The 20178-nt window shown below is 38.9% G+C and overlaps 1 long non-coding RNA gene across 1 annotated transcript; it reads left to right on the forward strand.

Moving 5' to 3' along the window:
• Positions 1 to 6409: 6409 nt before the first annotated feature.
• LOC140911431 (uncharacterized) lies at positions 6410 to 18802 on the forward strand. Its single transcript, XR_012158951.1, has 4 exons — positions 6410 to 6605; positions 12137 to 12338; positions 15873 to 15918; positions 18656 to 18802. It is a non-coding gene; the product is annotated as an uncharacterized lncRNA (long non-coding RNA).
• The last annotated feature ends 1376 nt before the right edge of the window (positions 18803 to 20178 follow it).

Raw genomic sequence — 20178 nt, forward strand, 5'->3', positions numbered from 1 at the left:
TGTGATATTGAATCTGGCCTTCTATCACAGGAGTCCAAACCTAAGTCATGAATGGTCCTGGAAAAACTGCTTCTCCTAGTGGAGAGCATAAATGCAGAAAGCACAAAACACATGCCTCAGTCTATGAAAGAAAATTCAGTCTGCCAGCAGCTACAGTATATCCTTTTATAGATTGTGACAGGGTGTCCACACGGAATTGACTTAGGCAAAGGAATTTAAAAATTTGTTTTCCTAGGTGGACCCTGAATCCTAGATACATCACCAGCTCTTTGGGCACATATCACTGAAGTTGACTACTGTGACACTTTTCCTCTATTTCAGTGGTTTGGGCATATAAAAAAACCCACACTGCCAGTGTTGATGACCTACAGTTATAGTTAATGCCAGAAGCTGAAACTATAGTTTCTCTAAATTAAAAAATGTTTCATAGGCGAATACCACAGCAGTGTCTCCATTGCATCTTTCTGAACATGTGAAAAAAAATGCTTTCAGCATTAAATTACTTGATAATAGAAATAGCATTTTCTCACTTAGATGTTTAAGTGAGACTCATGAAAGAGATGACTATTAAGCCAAACATTTGTTTGGCTTTGCTGCAGCAGGCTGCAGGAATGTAAACTCTTTTTTTTTTTTTCAATGACTTCAGCTCCTAATTTAAAAGCTAGGATTTTTAGCAGTGAGCAAGAGACTATATTTGGCAAAAAAATTCCCCTGGCTTGACTTAGTTACTCGGCATATTCAAAACAATACTTCTTTATCAAAAAACAATAGTCTGTTTTATTCACAGCACATGTGGAAGTTGGACCAGCCACCAAATTCCACTTTCTTCCCTTGCAATATGTCCGTAACCAGCTAATGAGCTGTGACAGTGTCTGTGCTTCATTTTCAGCAAATTAAGTTTCTGCCTCACAGGAATTGTGGTCTGGCTATGGCACTGCTCCTAGGTATGGGTGGGGCATGTTTCTTCTACCAGTTGTAGGTTAACCACATGGGTACGTGCTGTCGCACCACACAACAACATCTCCTCGATAATAACTAGTCTAAGTAGCCATTTACCCCACAAAAGTCGATCCCATTTAATTTACTTTGTGTTTACAGCACTCCCTTTCAAATCGCATCTTTGGCACAGATGGATATTTATACAACTTTTATTTTAAACTATTTAGAGTTGAGACTTCAGTAACACTCACTGTCAGATTTATAGTGCATTTTTAAAACCAGGATTCTAAAAATGTAATATTTCAAAGAGAAGGAGGCAGACAATGAATTTATACACGTGGGAGTCTATTCTCCTTTCTCTAAGTATACATAACATGCATTAACATAAATGCAACTTCTGCACATTGTTGATGTGAGAATCAACTGTACTGAGTAGACCATATACATATGTATTTATACAATAGTAGTTGATCAAACAGCTTGGTAACATGCACTGTCTTCAAGCTTCATGCAAATACAGCACATTGCTGAGATAGGATGCATTTTAAATAACATTTTTTAAATTGCCATGCTCCATTGGTAGTGGCAATCCTTTCAAATTGTATGGAATATTCCATCCCTCACCAGGCCTCTCAAAAATCAGGTGCACACGGCAGAGAGAGAGAAAAACAAAACAAGAAACTGACTCCTATTCAACTACTGAAATTAGGCCTAGTCTAAAAATGTCTTGAAAAAAAAAAAGCCTGAATCCCTCAAACCCAGCCAGGGAAGAAGTCATCTTCCACGTCTCAACCGGAGCTTTTTACACATAGCTGAATTGTCAGCCTTCCTAGTCATGGTGGAAAGACTTATTTGGCTGGATGGGTGAATGAATGGAAAATCTCTTAATGAAAATGCTGAACATTTATTTCCAGCAACCCACTGTCTTCTACTCAATAGATATCAGAAGAATGAATGACAATATGGTCATAGATATACCTGTCACAAAGACCTCTTTCCTCTAAAGGAAAAAAGTTACAGTTGATCAAGCCTAAATTTGACCTCATAAATTTTCTCCGTATCTTTGCAAAGGCCATGTTGTAATATGTTACTGACAAGCAGACTGGTATCAAGCTAAACCCTTTATTGTGAACAGGACTGTGTACAGCAATGAAGTAACAAAATTTTCTACCCCTCGATGTAGCTGCAGTCTACCACTACCTGTCTTGTTTCTTTATTTTTTCTGCCCCAGCAAGAAGTATGTCCCAGGAAACAAAAGACTGCATCTACAGTGTACATGTCTAAACTTCCTGGAAGACTTACTCTGTAGACACATGTCATTGTTTCTGGATTTTTCCTTTAAAGCACCATTTCAAAGCTTATTTTAGGAGCAGCTCCTGATGCCTGCAGCTCAGCAATGATGAGCAACCCTACAATAACTAAACATTGTGCAAAAATAGCAAGAGCAAAATGTTTCTTAATTAAATAGATTGAATTGTTGAGTGTCTGACACATTGTAATAATAATAACAACCACAAAACACTTTGAAAGTATGTGCTGCCTTTCATTTTGGGATCTCAAAGTGCTTAAAAAATTTAATTTTCAGACATCCCTGTGAGATAGTTAGTGTTGTTATCGTATTTTACAGATGGGGAACTAGAGACACAGAGAGGTGAAATGATTTATCCAAAGTCAAACAGCGATTAAGAAGCAGAGCCAACAACAGATTTCAGGGTTTCTGATTCCCAGTCCTGTGCATTAACCACAAGGGCCCTGGTTCTAAAGGATGTAAAGTTTCAGAGTAGCAGCCGTGTTAGTCTGTATTCACAAAAAGAAAAGGAGTACTTGTGGCACCTAAATTTGTTAGTGTCTAAGGTGCCACAAGTACTCCTTTTTTTTAAAGGATATAAAGACATCCACTCATGCTTAACATTATGCATTGTGAGTAATTCCAATGAAGTCAGTGGCACTTCTCACACTGAGTAAAGATAAACATGTGTTGTAAGTCTTCATGAGATTGAGACCTGGATCAGGCACCTTTCCGTACTCTCGTGTTACAAATAAATGCAAACAGTATGTTGTAAAATTATTAAATTCCACAAATATAATAGGCAAGAAACATTGTTTTTTAAAGCTCTTCATAAAGCTAATTGCATCTGGGGCTGCATTCTGCTGCCCATACTCAAGTGAGTAATTCCGTTAACTTCAATGGGACTATTCACACGAGTAAAGCAAGTAGAATTTGGACACACAAAGCGGTCGGCTAGTAAACAAGCAGTGCTTTCAGAAGGCTTGATCCTGCAAACTCTTATAACTGGGCATAGTGCTTATTATCCTGAATGTGTTCACAATGTGAGAGTAGAACAAAGCAGTCTAAGCAGTCTACAGCCTTTAGAGCTGACAGGCTTCTCTTCAGAGTGAGTGGGAAGCTCACCCATAGATGGACTGCACTAGTCCCTCTGCCCCCATGCCATACTCCACTTCACAGGAATACCACTGTATCCATATTTGCTGGGGCATAGGGTCATACCAAGGAGCTTCCAGTAGTGGAGGGGTACCATTCTAACCAGTAGGATGAAACAGAGGACACACAGGTACTGTGTTGCAGCCCAAAGTCCTGCCTGCAAATGGTATGTGTGTGGTGAATCCCATTCCTCAGCCCCAGTAATGGTGCTTTCTGGGGGAAAGGGGAAATTTCACCTCAGAGAATATGCTGTTACAGGTGATAGTGCAATATTATCATCCCCACCCACTGACAAATTGGTGAAGGGACTATGATACATACCTCCCTCAGGAACCTCTTAGCAGTTATATACAATACATTCCTGCCTCACAGTTAATACTTGCTTACCTCACTTGAGTGCTAAAAGTCTGAATTAGTTTTTGTTTCCACAGATCTTTGAAAGCATAAAGTGCTCTTGTAAGTGCAAACTGTTATTATTATTTTATTGTCCTCTCATTATAATCTTTCCTTTTGCTTTGGAACCAGTGAGGGTAAAATTACTGCCACACATTGCATTGCCTAGTACTTATGCTACAGCATTTTTCAATGTTATCTTTGTCTAATTATCAGAAGTGGTTAAGTTTTTGTTCATGTCCTCCCACTGCATGCAGTCCATTTCTGTGTCTGTGTGTTGGCTATCTAGGAAACATCTGTAGGATGGAATTTGATTGTCAGAGGTGTGGGTAGAGTTTCAAGTGGTTGTAGACAAGAGCAGGTGGCCAACACCTAAAAAAGTGTCATTATCAAGCATTTGCCTTATTTATAAGTGGTACAAGAGAACTATTATAGGGCCCAGTACTTAAGGTTTTACTCCCACAAAGTGGGACTACTACTGTAAAGACTACTCAGAGATGTAAGGGTTTCACAATTAAGTGTACAGTTGAACAGATTTTGAGGAAATTAATTGTGCACTGGTGGGCGATTCAGTTCTGAATACTGTAAAGAAGGATTTCATTTTTAATAACAATGATGCAAATGAAAGTTGTTGTAAACTTATTCATAACAACAATATAGAAAATAAAATATGTATATGTTGATGTTATTTTCAGCTACTATGGCTTCACTCTTCTCCACCTAATATGTACTTTATATGTAAAATTAAACTGTGTGTGTGTATGAAGCCTATATTCTTTATAGTGATTTCATTGGAAATTATGTACAGCTTAAAGACAAACTTTTCAGCAGAAATGGGGCAGAGTTGGCGCTCTCTCAAAAATAATAGGAAGCTGAATTGCCATTTTTGCTTTCATTGCCCTGTGTGATATAGTATACAATTTAGGACGTTGACATCTAAAAATAGAGCTGGGCTCTTTGCCCAAGAGAGCCAGAAAGTAGTAGCCCTGTTAAAATGCCTTTCTTAAATGCATGGTAGAAGTAAACATTCAAGCAGAGCTCTTCATACATAGATATTTTCTAGTAAAGCCGAATAGATTTTTGTCCCACAATGTCAAAAAAAGTGAAAATGTGGATAGATTTTGTTTCCAGTATTATTACGAGTTTTGTATCCATGCTTTTAGTTAGGTTCAATATTTATTTAAAAGCCTGTGAAAGTTAATTTTAAATATATTGTTGATAGAATATTACAAAAAAATACATAGTTAAATTAATTTTATGCTAAAAATTGGGAAAGGAAATACTTCTAAATTAAGAGCTTTGGAATTCAGAGCTTTTTTGTCAGCTAAATAAAAATTTTCAGAAGCTCTAGAACTGAGAGCACTATAGTAACAGTTCTACACGCTGATTCTTCATTACAGTTACCCATTGAGAGCGTCGCTGAAGACATTTCCTCTGGGATCACAGAGACTAAAAATCAATTCTGATAATATTAGAACAAATTTAAAGAGCAAAAAGCCTCAAAAAGCATGTGATGAATAAATGGGGAGATCTTTATTCCCTGTGTAATTTTTTATTTAACTGAAATAAAGTAAATTTAACTTTACTTCCCAGGCTGGATTGTCTACCAGCTCTTTATTCTTCTTCCAAAAGCTTTTGTAAAACTCATGTTGAAAAGATTCATGGTAAAGGTAGAGATGATATACAGGTATTTAAGTTCCTGAATGCATTAAGTGTTTACAAAATTGACAGTTATGGAATGTGAAAAGCTCAGGAATGAAAATATTAATAAAATGTTATTAATCATTTTATGATTGTTATAACCCCATATGATTTGCATTCTCCCCTATCCAACTGCCCACTGCTGAGGTACAGTAGAATGGATTATCTACCTTCTGGACAAATGACTGGAGGTTATGAAAATAAATAGAGCACAGTTAACTGAAGTATTAGACAATCACCCTTTTATGTGCCAGAAATCTTCATATAAAATTTGTATTTATAATCTTTAAGGAGAGAAGTTTATTTTAGGTACCTTCGCCATGAAGGTCAGCTGACAGTTTATACTGTGCACAGAATTTATCCTGTGGCTTAGGGTGTCAGCCATAATTCTAGGCTGATAGTTTGTAAAGGGAAGATTCCATTTTGTACTGTTTATAAAATGTGATTCTGCAGATTCATGCTCCAAGACTAACAAAAGTCTATCCAAGTATAGTCAAGCACTTCAGTTTAACTTACTGCATTCATTAAACTGGGCTTAGATTGACCTAATTATATGTTATCAACAATTAAGAAATGTATCACATGCCCCAGTCTGGCTCAAACACTCTGTGTTCTTGGATGAATGCCAACAGAGGTGTCAAGTTCCATACTACCTTGTCATCAGCTGCAGCTCTCATTTTGCAGTACAGGCAGCAGCTGTGCTAGACAAAATAATCTAAATTCTCACATGTACTTTTCCTTTAGGAAACAGCTCACACTGAATTGCATTTCTGGTAGTGAACAGTGCTACACCTGAGTGAGCTTGTGCTGAAAACGTATTTTATGCAAATAAAATGTTAACTCATAATCTTTCATGACTTTCAGATGTACTTTTTCATCTTATCATGAGGATAAGCTTGATGTTTATGCTAACAGGATTACTAACTAGACCTGTGAACAGTAAAGTGCTGCACGTGTGTTTAACAATGATTTCCTATACCTCAGATTACATATTTTTTTTGTATAGGGTCTCTATTTTGAAAACATATAGTACATATAGTGTGCTAAAACAAGGCCTCTGCCACCAAGAGCTTGCGAATCAAACAGTCAACATATATATAAATGATAGCAGGTGGGCAGAATGGAAAAGGTAAGTGATTGAGCACTTATTTTATTAGTTCCATGGTTTTTCTTTGCTTGACCTTTTCCAATTTTGTTGACTCTTATTTGAAAGGAGATCTAGAATTTAGACTTTCCTAGAAGAAGTGTGTTTTAATTAATAAAGGGCTTGAAGGAGTTGTGGGTGGAGGTGTGTTGGACTGGGTCAGGGCCAAGGTTCTGACTATGAGAGGCCACATAGATCAGAACTGGTACATGCAATAACTACATCTGACATGAGAATTATGGACTATGGGCTCAATCAACTCCCACTGTAGTTAATGGGAAAATTGCCATTGACTTCAAAGAAAGAACAATCAAGGCCTTTATCCTTATGTGACAGAAATCCACATGCAACTCTGAACTCAGATAATCAGTGTATACCAACAGGGTAATAAGTATCAGAGGGGTAGCTGTGTTAGTCTGTAGCCACAAAAACAACGAGAAGTCCAGTGGCACCTTAAAGACTAGCAGATTTATCTGGGCATAAGCTTTTATGGGTAAAAAACCCCACTTCTTCAGATCAAATGGCAGCCTACTACATCATCTGTCTGTTAGGCAGGGTCGGATGGTTATGGCTATCTCACTAGCCTGGCTTTCCAGAGCCACATTCCTTCCTGTCAGGAGTTAACCAGAATCTAGTCTGCTATGAAGAGCTAAATTTGTGTATTCATTGCTGGTACAGAATCCTGGGACTCAAAAAGCAAACTAAGAGCTCTCATCTGAGATTGCACCCTGCCTCACCTTAGTTTACCAGTTATCACCCTATCTAGCACAAACCAGCTTTGTGACATAGATAGCTATTTGTGTAGTTAAATAGCAGTGTCAAGGAGCATCTGATATCCAACATCATTATGAATCCCTGTTGTTATTATTATTATTATTCATTATTACATTAATTGATTAGTATTTGCATATATGGACATGGTGCCTATCAAGAAGTATCTAAGGCAGAGGGAATGGATGGAGGAGGACATAAACAGGATATGATTATAGAGTTGCTGGGGTGCTATTATGAATGTTCTTAGTTGTCTGTTGTTTTTTAAAAGCACACTTTTTGCATAGTTTAAAGAAAATTCATTAGATCATTGTTGTGAGTGATCAGCGGCAGAAAACCAGGGTCCCTAGGAACTGCTCAGACTGTGGCCACCACACAGCAGCTCACCCAAACTGGTGGAGAAAGTGGCCAGTGAAGCTCTAACCCCCAAGGGACCCACTCACAAAACTTTAGACCTGGGAAGATGTCCAGCCCCACCGATTGGCTGGGATGCACTACTTATATCAGAAAGAAGGCAGACGAAGTTGTCTGAGCAACTAGGTGAATATCTGTCTGGCTGTTGCTGTCCCTGCCTCCTGAGCCCTGCTTCCCAGCCTGTTCCTGGTTCCTGCTCTCCAGATCCCAGACACCCCCATGTGTTCCCAATTCCTGCCTTACTCCCGGATCTTGCTCCTACACCCTACCCCTGACATGTGAACTCAGTTCTGACCCTTGGCTTGGCACCTGACTCTGGCTCTGACTTGTGGCTTAACTCCTGACTCTGACCCTGGCTCTGGTTCCAGACTTCTGACTCAAATAATTAGGCATGACTGTCCCTACAGGACTGTCCCTGTCCCTACAGTTATTCTTATAGGAAAAGGTGAGTTTTGAGAAGGGATTTGGAAGGAGGGGAGGCAGCTTGTATGGCATGTAAGATCAAGGAGAACATTCCAGATATATGGGGCAGCACAGAAGGAACATGGATGCACTTGTGGAAGGTGAGAATAAAGGGAGAGTGAAGAAGGTAGAAATGGCAGACCATTGAGTTTCATCAGGAAAAATGGTGGGTGCCCAATGATGAGATATAGACAGAGGCAGGGCTGTGCAGAGCCTTGGAAGTGAATGTGAGGCATTTGAAACTAATGGCTGCAGAGCCAGTGAAACTGATGGATATGTGCCAGGAAAATGAGTTTGGAGACAGATTCTTAGGAACTGAAGTATATGTCAGAAGGCCAGAGAGAAGGAGATTCCAGTAGAGCAGGCAGGAGATTATCAAAGAAAGGACAAGAATTTTAACAGTAAGGATAATAAGAAGATATGGATTCTGGATTTGTTGAAAAGGAAAAATCAGCAGGATTTAGGGCTAAAAAGTGAAAGGTGTCAGAGATGACGCTGATGTTGCAGACCAAAGGAACAATAATTAAATTATCTACCATGATAAAAAAAGAGAATGGGGTGAACGTAAGAGAGGAAAATAGGGAGTTTAGTTTTGCTATGTTGAATTTGCTAATGGAGGGACATCCAGGAAGTGTTATCTAAGAAATAATATCAGATATAAAATAGACAGAGTAGGAGAGGTCATGGGTCAAGAGACAAATTTGAGAGTTATTAGTGTAGAGTTGAAACCACGAGAGTGTATGAGATCAGCTAGGGCTAAGCCGTAGAGAGAGAAGAGAAGGCCAACCACCTGACAACCATGTTACTGCACATGTAGTCTGGTGTTTAGACAAAGACACTGAGAGGAAGGAGACCTGAAATTTGTTCCTAACTCTTTTCAGAGTAGCAGCCGTGTTAGTCTCTATTCGCAAAAAGAAAAAGGAGTACTAGTGGTATCTTAGAGACTAACCAATTTATTTGAGCATAAGCTTTCGTGAGCTACAGCTCACTTCATCGGATGCAGCTGTAGCTCACGAAAGCTTATGCTCAAATAAATTGGTTAGTCTCTAAGGTGCCACTAGTACTCCTTTTTCTTTTTATTGCTAACTCTGCCACTTACACTCTGTGAGATGTCCTATAGGGAGATGAAAATATATACCAATTTTTGTACAGCACTTTGCGATCCTCAGATGTATTGATCTATATAAGTGCAAGGTATTGTTGTTAAGAAAAAGACATAACCTAATAAGATCCTCAAATAGGGAATGTAACAACAGTATAGGATTATCCATGTGGTATGGATAATCAACACAAACAGTATAAACGCAATACAGGACACAAAATAACACAAAATATTAGTGATACTTTACACTTATATAATAATGCTTTGCACTTCTGTAATATCTTGTGTCTGAGGACCTCAAAGCACTTTATAAACTTTATTAATGAATGAAGCCTCAAAATACTCACCTAAGTACAGTAAATGTTATGTTTACTTTGCAGATGGGAAAAATGAAATACAAGAGCTGAATTCTAGCCCGGGTGACACAGCTCAATATCAGAGTCAATATGAGAACTCAGGAGTTCCTAGCTTAGAATCTCCCCTTTATTCCACTCAACTAAACTGCATTTCCCCACAGCAGCCTAGTAAAGTAGTTAAGAACTATTCTAATATGCATTTTGCAGAAGGGCAAACTAAATAAGGTTCAGTGACAGTAATAGACGTCCCAGAGTCATGCAGTGAGTCTGTAATGACCATGTAGCATGTGTCAGCTTTATTAGAACAAAATTGGGATACACAGAAATGGGGCACAATATACCACACCTCTTCTAAATAAAGGAACCTTGTATCCACCTGGAGTAACATCAAGCACTGCAGAAGAAAAATGTCTCTGACTGTATAGAGACAAGGTTGGGGAGGTAATATCTTTTAATGGACTAACTTCTGTTGGTAAAAGAGAAAAGCTTTCAAGCTACAAAAAGCTTTTCAGGTATGTGACTGAATACATGCATGTGGGAGAGGACATAGATGAAGTTTGTCACATACCCCGATTGAAGCAAAAGACCTGTATTGTTAATGTATTTGATAGGGTTCCCTCACAAACTATGTTCTACATTGTTACAGTAGTCAGCCTACTGTCCCCATTTAGCTCCTCAATGAGCTGTGAATATTTCAGTGGTGATGCATAGTCAGTTCTCACTGGTGTTTCATCTGTGTTTCATCATGCTGGAAGAAATGAGTCTTTGGACATTTCTGAGTACTGTCATGAAGAGCGTAGGCAATTTTCCCTGACTTTTATAATCAGATATGTAGGAGCTCCTCTTTCCTCAGAGCAATTTTGCATGTATCTCCTGCAAGCATCTGCAATCTACTTGGTATTCTTGTTTCCTAAGGTGGTTTTTGTGACTTTAATATTAGTAGAGATTTTTGATTCTATATAGAATCAAATCAAATCTGCAGTGGCTGCTGAACAGCAGTTAAAGCTTTTTAGGTTGAGGAGGAGCCTTTGTTTTCATATATTTCAAGGGACCTGATTCACTTTTCACTCTGGTCTCACATTGTCTGCAGCAAGCTGAAGAGAACTCATGTCTTGGTTATAGGGCTGCTTGCACATCTGTCCCCTTTTTGGTGTCTCCAAATGCACCATCTCAGGTGCTAGGCCTTTTGCCTTTACCTTTCTGGGATGGAATTTTGCAGTTCTCCCACTCTTGGACCAAAACCTGAGTTCAACAGGCTTCTATACCCACCACTTGTTACTGTCCAGATCCTACAGCGTGCCCGTGATCAGAGCTAAAGAGTGGTGAACAGCCTTCTTTAAACATTGTTAGAATATGAAACAGAGCATTAGTGATAATTATTTCAAAACAACAAACAACCCACATACATATTGAATCTCGTCTAATCTTAGGCTTTACTACAAGCTAAATGAGATGGGCTTCCCTCTTGGGTTACGGGAAAAGAACAGACCCAACTAGCATTCTTTCAGGAAACTATGTGGTGCCTGGAACCCAGCTTGGTCTCAGTTTTCCTTCCAAAGAGTGTGTCCCCCAGACTGTTCCCCCTCTCTCAGGGAAATTGCCTCTTCTCTAAGCCCTACCTTGCCTCTGTATGCCTGAGCCCAATTATCATATTGCTCACAGCAGTTATGGCCTAAGCATTACAAGGCCTAAGGGTGAAGTTTTCCTTTTGCCACAGTGGGTTTTTCCCCAGTTGGCCAGACAGGCCATCTAAGAGAACGCCCCATGATGGTTGCTCCATTGTCTGACAGGTAGACCCATTCAGCCTCACTGGCTTGCAATCACAGGCCTTGTTGCTGTGGGGGAGTGTGATTAAACTGATCCCGAGACATGCTAACACACCACCTCATAAATATTATTCATACAACTCATTTTGGGGTACAGGTCAATATTCATTACTGAGCATCCACATATTCATCACAACCCCTCTTTAGATGAAAAGAGGATGTGTTGCACAAAGACTGACAAAATCTATTAATGGGAATGCTCGGTAAAGCCACATTCCTCATTGCAATAAGGTACGGTGAGTTATCTGCCACATATCTCCCACCCTCTTAGCAGATCTCAGGAGAGATCTTTTTTTCCCTTACGTGTTCCACAGAAAACACAGATTATGTTCCACAGAAAACACAGATTATGTAAAATCATACTGTGCCCTAGTCTTACTGGGTCTCTAATTTGCCATTGTGAGAAGAATTACTTGCTGTCGTGTAGTTTAATGCAATTTATTAACTAGGGTTAAAAGAGGATACCTGTTCTCTAGATAAAGATTAAGGAGCAATCCTGTACTGGTATGTGAATGGATTAGATTTCCTAATACTGTAGCTTTTCTCCACCTTCACCTAGTGTGATTAATATTTTATATGCTGCAGGTAAAATTTTGAGGAAGAGGAGATTTTGCCTGAATATATCTATGACTGTGGGGCTAATGACGCACTACAACATGATTTCCTCTGGAATGGAACTCATAGGAGTCTGGAACAGGCAGGAAGGGAAGATTCTAACCACTGCCCAGTGCCAGAGATCTGGGGAGAGATACCTCACATCTGCCAGATATCTGTCCGATTGAATTGAGTAAGTACCCCCAATGCACACTTCCCAGCCTCTCTCTTTAAAGCAATGATAGCACACATGTTTCTTGGCCATTGACTCCCTGGCATCCCCTCAGTGTTCCAAATAGCATTAATTTACATGAATGTTCATGTACATTTCTCTCTTAGAAGTAAGTTACACGGCTCTGAATGGGGAACAGATTGTTCCCCAACTCTTCCTCTTACAACTGAACAAGCGTTTCCTGTTTGTGTATGTTAGCTCAGACATGTATCTTACATATATGGAGAGGTTGCCCATAGTTATGAGATATGTTTCATTTAACTGCTTTCCCCTTCACTTATTGTGCTATTGTGACTCTTAAGATGGTAAGTATCTATTCTGATTTTTGGAGTGGAAGTGGTAAAAACCCAAAAGTATCAGGATATTAATCTGAATGTTGCTTTTGAGACTTAGGAAACCCCACTCAGTCTGTCAGCTGGCTGGTATTGCATGAGTACAGTTGGACTTTCTACTTTTAGGACAGTACAGAAATTTAACTACCGTTAAAAGGCTAGTATTTATTTATGGAGCAAATGCTGCTCCCCACATTCAATGCACAAGTAAACAGGCTTTCTACAAAAAAGATTTATTAGGACACACTGCATGTATGGTTTTCTGGGAGTGTTGGTGTGAGCTTTGAAGCCCCACATAGTCACAGAACCACGAGCCACACCATATCATATCAACCTCTCCCCAAGACCAGCCCCTCTGCTGTGGAAAGAAGAGCAAGCAGGAGTTCAGAGCTTCCCTGAAGAGGTTCTTCATGACCTCCTATCCTGAGTCCAGAGAAACTATATTGGTTCAGCTCTGTTTGGGCCTTCTGTCCCAGCACAGGACGGGGGCTGTGGCGGCGGGGGGGAGGGGGGGGAAGAAGAGGAATTGCACTTTAGCATTCATCTAGACATAATAAGCTAACTCTGTGCACTGTGTTAAAGTTGTATGGAATGATTAAAAGCTAAAGGTCACCTGTATGCTGTGTAGCAATAGGAAAGCGGGGTTGCCATTGGAATAAGAGGCAAAATAATAGATGTGCATTGTATCTCTTGCTGTCGGAAATCTTACAGCCACCTCAAATTAAGGGTTTTGCTATGCCAATGGAATTATTCTGTGAGATAAATATGGGTTAACTGGGATAATGAAGTCATAATTTTGAGTAGCCAAAATAAAGACACAAGAAAACACCTTGTGGCAGTTTCAAACAGCTTGGCCAAAGCCTGGTCAACATTAAAAAATGAGAGAGAGACTCTGATTGCTCTGAAAACTTTAACAAGGTTTCATCTTAAAGTACTTACATACAGGTTCTGTGACCTGCCAAAATTTTGCTTAGGTTATCTGACATTTATTTGTTGTAATACGTATGCTTCCTCTTTTTACTTTTAGGCTATAGAGGAAGGCACGGGTGAGAGAAAATATTGTAAAATAAAATCTTGCAGAAAAGTCAAAGCTCAGAAAGAAGCTACTGCTTCGTGTACCATTCAGTCTAAATTCTACACAGCTGACAGCTGAACTAGCCAACCTCACTGTACACTTAATGCTTAGATCATATACTGCCTGTGTTTGTGCAGGAACTGTGAAAATTACGGGAGTTTTTATTTAATTATAGAGGTCAAATGAAATGTCCAACATTTTGTTGAAGCTGGCAGCTATGAAAAGAAGAGCATGGTCAGATCCTGGAAGACAAAACATCAACTATAGAACTTTGTCAACATTATGATATTTACAAAATCATTATTAAAAAACAATCTTATCCAATATCAGTACCACAATACACTCTGGTCCAGATCCTGATTCCCCTACTCATATTGAATAGTTTCTTACTATCTGACTAGCCCCAATGAATTCAATGCTTCCGGAATAAAGTACTATTGAAATTTATTAAGCATGCCAGAATCTTTCCCACAATGATCCACTCTTGATCAGTTTGGAAAACCTGTAGAATTGATGATTTTCACAAAGACTTTTAGAACTTCTAAATGTATTGTGAAAAATACTTCAGACCTTTTTTTAAAATAAAACATTTATTTTAGGGCTGTCAAATTATTTAAAAAATGGCAATTAATTGCCAGATTAAAAAATAATCACAGTTTTAATCACACTGTTAAACAATAATAGAATACCAATTTCAATGTATTGTAAATATTTGTGAATGTTTTTCTGCATTTTCAAATATATTCATTTCAATTACAACACACAATACGAAGTGCACAGTGCAAATATTTGTAATGAAAAATAATAATATAAAGTGAGCATAAATGTTTAATCTTGTTAATTTGTTTTGCATTAATCACATGCATTAACTGTGATGGACGGCCCAATTTTTTTTCCCAAGAGAAATTGACCCTATGATTTTTTTTTTTAAGTAAAGAGATATAGCTTACAGCTTCTTACAGAATAAATAAGCAAAAATAGAACACAATATTGTCAGATAAAATCTTGCAAAAAAGTCAGAGCTCAGAAAGAAGCTACTGCTTCGCGTACCACTTGGTCCAAATATTATATATTTATATATATTTATACAACCCTCCCTCCACAATTAACTTAAAATTTCAATGAAACAAAAATATTGTTTATATATATATGTGTGTTTCATTTGAAAAGTTAATTTAGGGTAGGGGGGATTGTGTGAAAATTTTCATTTTGTTTTGGTAGAAAGAAAAACATACACTCTCACTCTTTTCCCAACTGAAATAAACCAATTTTTGTTTTGATTTTTGTTTTTATTATTGTTGAAAGAGAAAAACGTCAATGAAAATGAAAATTTTCATTTTGGTACAAAAGGTGTTTTCTGTCAGAAAAAAGTTATGACAGGAAATTTGGACAAGCTCTACTGCTTAATCAGACTATTTAGATACTTGATGTAAGTTCATTTGTGTGAAAGTCCCATTGAGTCAAATCCTGCTTCCACTGAAGTCCATTACAAAACTCCTGTTGATTCAGTAGCTGCAGTATTAGGCCCACTGGGCAAGCTTTTCAAAATTTCTTTCAGTGTGAGTTGTGCTCCTAGGTCACTGAGGAACATTTCTAAATCTCACCTATTAGGTTCTGTATTGTTCTCTGGAGTAAGGTTACGCACCACAGTGAATTTATTTCTTTTTATTTTCTGGTAGGATCGGAACCTGGATTTCGATGTATGATTAATTTTATAAATAATGCTTATCTATTTTGGTGATTTGGTGAGATGATTTGTCAACAGACCTCTTGATCAGAAATACAGATTTTAGAAGACTCTAAAAGAAATGGTTAAATGTCTATTAATTTTAATTACCAAAAATTAAAAAGAAAATCTTAATGTAAACATTAATTTGGTGTGCTGCCAAGTCAAACAAAAATGAATGAGGCATATTAAAAATGAGCATGTTTTTTATTTTTATTGGTTATGTGACCACCTTTCTGACTACATACGTCAGTTAGCAAAGTGTGCTTTCAGCAGTGGAAATTTCATTATCACTTTTAATTCTGGTTTAGTAGCATATTTAAGTTTCCAATAGCTAATAACTCTGGTTTCTTTCTATTCAGGTTTACCTTTCATGAAAATACAGGGACGAGGAGGAAAGAAATGACAGTAAGACTGAATTATGAACTTTAAGAAGTTGAGAACAAGTAACTATTTGTATTGTGAAAGCTAAATCCACTGGTCTTGATTAAGAGTCAGCAATAGCAGTCACTAGTGATCACATGTGTAATATAGAAACAAAGATTGTTAGAGCAGATGTAGTGTGTAAATCATTTATGCAGGTTGGAATTGACAAAAGAAAAGCATTTATTTCAATTTTCAGTCTAGATTATCACAAACACAATTTTAATAAAATGTATCAGTTATTTGAAAACTAATTCTAGACCTTCTCATCTGCAACTTTTTCCAATTAAAGTCACCTTATATGGCTAGCGGTGAGGCCATGGTATCCCAGACTTTGTTGCCAATACTAAACATTCATCTTTCAAGTTCTGTATGACTCAGAATACTTGTAACACCTGGCCTAGCAAAGCTTTTTGCTTAGTTATTTTAGCTCTGGATTTTTGACACTTTCTGTCAGCAGTTCAGTTCATTTTGCTGATGTAACTGGTAGTGTGTGTCTAATGGTTAAAGCAGTCAGAATGCCCAGATTTTGTTCTGAGTTCTGCCACTGACTCTGTGGTTTACCCATTTGTAAAATGGGTGCAATAATATTTCACAAAGGTGTTGCAAGGTTTAATTAATTAAAGTTTGTTAAGTGCTTTAAGATCTCCTGGGAAGAAGTGTGATATACATGCAAAGTACTATAGTAAAGCAACAATAATGTAGATAGTAAAGGTGATAGGTAGGCCTTTTATCTCTCTAAATTAATCTTTCAGCCTGTGGTTTTTCTCCTTCTTTCCTTGTTTGTCAGAACAGATGCTGTTTGTTTTTCTTTAGTAAAAAGGTTGATATTTGATCCCTTAGAGCTGATAGTGGCAAGCTACATTTAGTCTGTCATCCTGAACCTCCCCTACTTTCAAGGTGATGTGATCCATGACATTAGAAAGATCTGTAATCATAGTCTGCTGTCACTTTGAATAATGTCTAGATACCATTTGATAGGTGGGACAAGACCACACAAGAAATCAGTGTCTTCCCAGCACAGTTACTGAGTCTGGAAGACTGATGGTGTACAGCATTATGTGCGATGCAAAGGATATATCAGGATACTACTGAGACCATGGGAATGTGTTAAGGTTCCCAAACAACAATTCAGCACTGTTCCAAGTTTGCCTCCTTCTTAGTTTGCAAGGAAAAAGGAATTCCAGGCCAATACTTAGGTACAAATAACAAAATCTATCATTGCAATGTTCCTGTATAACATGAATGGTATTTTTGTGGTAGTGCTCCTATTTGCCTCTTCCTGTTTATTATCAATCTGTCCTACAAGCAACTCTCAGGATAGTGTGAGTAGACAGTTTTTCTCCTGGTTAGCATAAGCTTAATTCTGAAATTTTGAAATCTGGAAAACCACTGAGAACTTCAATTTGTCAGCTTCAAATTCTACAGTAGTGACAATTTAGGGCCCTATTCTGCCAGCCGTATTTTCAGTAGCACTTTACCCTATCAGAAGTCCCTTTAAAATCACCATGCGTAAGGTTGTCAGATCTGGGCTCTACCTTTGCTCAGTACGACCTATGCCCCCACCCCCTACAGCTTCCACCCCCTACCAAGGCACTCAGCATGCGCCACAACAGAGTAAAAAACCGTAAAACAAGTGGATACTATAAAACAGTAAGAATGCAGACATTTAAACAAATGGGGGGTGGGGGGTGGGAAGGGATTGGTTTGATTCAATTCCCTTAGCGATGACACACAATTGCCCATTATTATGGACTGAACCATATCTCCTAGGGATGACTTGAACCACTGAATATCACCTTCACACCAATGACATTCCTGAAGTCAATCATATGAGTAGCCACTGAGGAATCCACCATGATCAAAACAGTCAGCTGACTGATCTAGCAGGAGCTCGTTCAGGATACTGATAAATGTGGTCACAACTTCAGAGCAAAGGGGAAAGCCAGACTAGGACTGAGGGCTGGTCTACACTGGGAATTTATGTCAGCATAGCTAAATCTCTCAGGGTTGTGAGAAATTAGAAATGTAGCTATAACCCCTTAGAAATGTAGCTATAACAACCTAACCCCCAGTGTAAACAGCACTAGGTCAACAGAAGAATTCTTCCTTCTCTTGGGGAGGTGGATTACCTGTGCTGACAGGAGAACTCCTCTTGTTGGCATAGGTAGTGTCTACACTGTACAGTGCTGCAGCTGTGCTGTTGTAGCAGTTTAAGTGTAGACATATGCTTACACGGGATGTCACTGGTAATCTCTGTGAGTAAAATCAATACAGCCACAACAAGGCTGGAGTGCAAACGGTGTTCAAAAGTGAAAATGAGCCCAGAAAACCATAGCTAGAAACTTCAGAATTCAAGTCAAACTATACTAGAAGAGAGACAGGCCACTGGGACTTGTAATCCAAACCATTTATGTATGATAGCCCGGATCCTATATCACTGAAGTCAGTGGGAGTTTTGACACTAACCTCAAAGTGTGTGCAATCAGGCCCAAATGGAGCTGGTTTAAAAGTGAAGAGATTGATTTTGTCAGTTTCAAAATTAAAATTGGTTTGATCAACTATATTATATTTCTTAAAGGGGCATTGTCAACTCCCTAAATATCAGCACCAAAAATTAAGTGATAAAAAATGTTTGTTTCATTTTTTGCGATTTACGAACTGATCACATGCACTGCTAATGCAAATCTGTAATACTCTATTACTACGACTTGCCTTCCAGAGCAAAATGTACACCACACAGAGATAACTGGAATACTGTTGCTGGGACTGGTTCCTGGGACAGAACTCAGCAGAACCATTGGCAGGTACAGGCCTCTGTTTTGGGGATTACTTAAAGTTAGAGTTCAGTGGTCTGGAAGGTGAATGCAAGGTATAGCTATTTAGTTTAACGTATGGTTAATTTTGTTTTTCTTGTTTTGGGTTGGTTAATTCAATTCCCTTAATAAGGACATTTAACATATCCTTGGCAGCCAGAGTGGTCATTTTATGGGTCACTCTTTGTGGGTTGTCTGTGCAGGGTTGTTTTTTGTTGTTTTTATTCTTGTTCGAATTTTGTAAATCAGCACCTGTTTGCGAAGGACTGTAGGTGCTATATAAATCATGAGGTGGTATCAGCGGGTTCGAGGGTAATGCTTACCAGTGCAAAGCAATGTATTCCATTATTCAGTACTTTTACACATACCGTGGTTATTTATAAAAATCCAAAAGTTCACAGGCAATTGTTTGGATTTGGGAACAGTCTGACAGTTCTGTAAGAGAAAGCTGGCTAGCAAGCAGAAGCAGCTTTTTTCCTCATGAAGAAATCTCTCCAAATTAGGCCATGCATTTATTATTAATCATAATAATCATGTTCCATTGTGCTAGGCACCATACAAACGCGGTAGTTGATGATCCCTGCCCTGAAGACCTTACAGTTTGAATAGCCAACACCACAGACTCAGGGCGGGGGGGAGGAGGAGGGCACATGAGTTGAGGGAACAATGTGAGGGCAGCAAAGGGCATGTTAGCACCACAGGTTTTTGTGGGAGCGGGAGCGTGGGTTTAATTAGGAGAAGATAAGCTACATGGAAAACAAATGTGGCATGAGGTTGATCAGGGCAAGGGAAAAGAGGGGCAAATGTGGAGTGAAACTGAGGTGAAAAGACTCTGAAGAGGGAGAGAAGGGAGAGCTGGAGTAAACGGCCAGTCAGAGGACAGAGAAAGTCCAGCCAAAACTGTAGAAAGTTCTCTGAATGTCCAAAGGCCCCTGCTTTGGCTGCTTCTGCTCCTACCAGCTGGAGCCTCTGGCTGATTCCTCTCTGAAGTTTACCCCCAAGGCCTATGACCTGTGGCAGGGTGAGAAAGAGATCCTAGCCTGCCCCCCCTCCACCCTAAATGTGGGGGGTTGGGGGGGGAGGGGTGGGCTGGCTGGGTCCCATTTTACCCTCTCTTCCAGTGCAGCAGTCCCTGCTTTGGCTGCTTCTGCCTACCAGCTGGACTCTCTGTTTCACTAGCCTGTATAACAACCAGATTCTGATATTGTTACTCATATCAAAGGGTACCTTATTCTAGGAGCAACCCACTAGAGTAAGGTATTATTACATGTACCTGAGTATACCAGATTCTGGCCCTAAACAGATTAAAGAAACAGTTCAAACCAATGACCAGTCTTTTAAGGATTTAGGCACATGCTAAGTTGATTTTACCACTGTTGGCTGGATTCTCTGGTCCACTGAGGCTGTTTTATGCCACATAAACATCGCA

This window comes from Lepidochelys kempii, chromosome 5 (assembly GCF_965140265.1).
Source record: "Lepidochelys kempii isolate rLepKem1 chromosome 5, rLepKem1.hap2, whole genome shotgun sequence".
NCBI classification, from domain to species: domain Eukaryota; kingdom Metazoa; phylum Chordata; order Testudines; family Cheloniidae; genus Lepidochelys; species Lepidochelys kempii.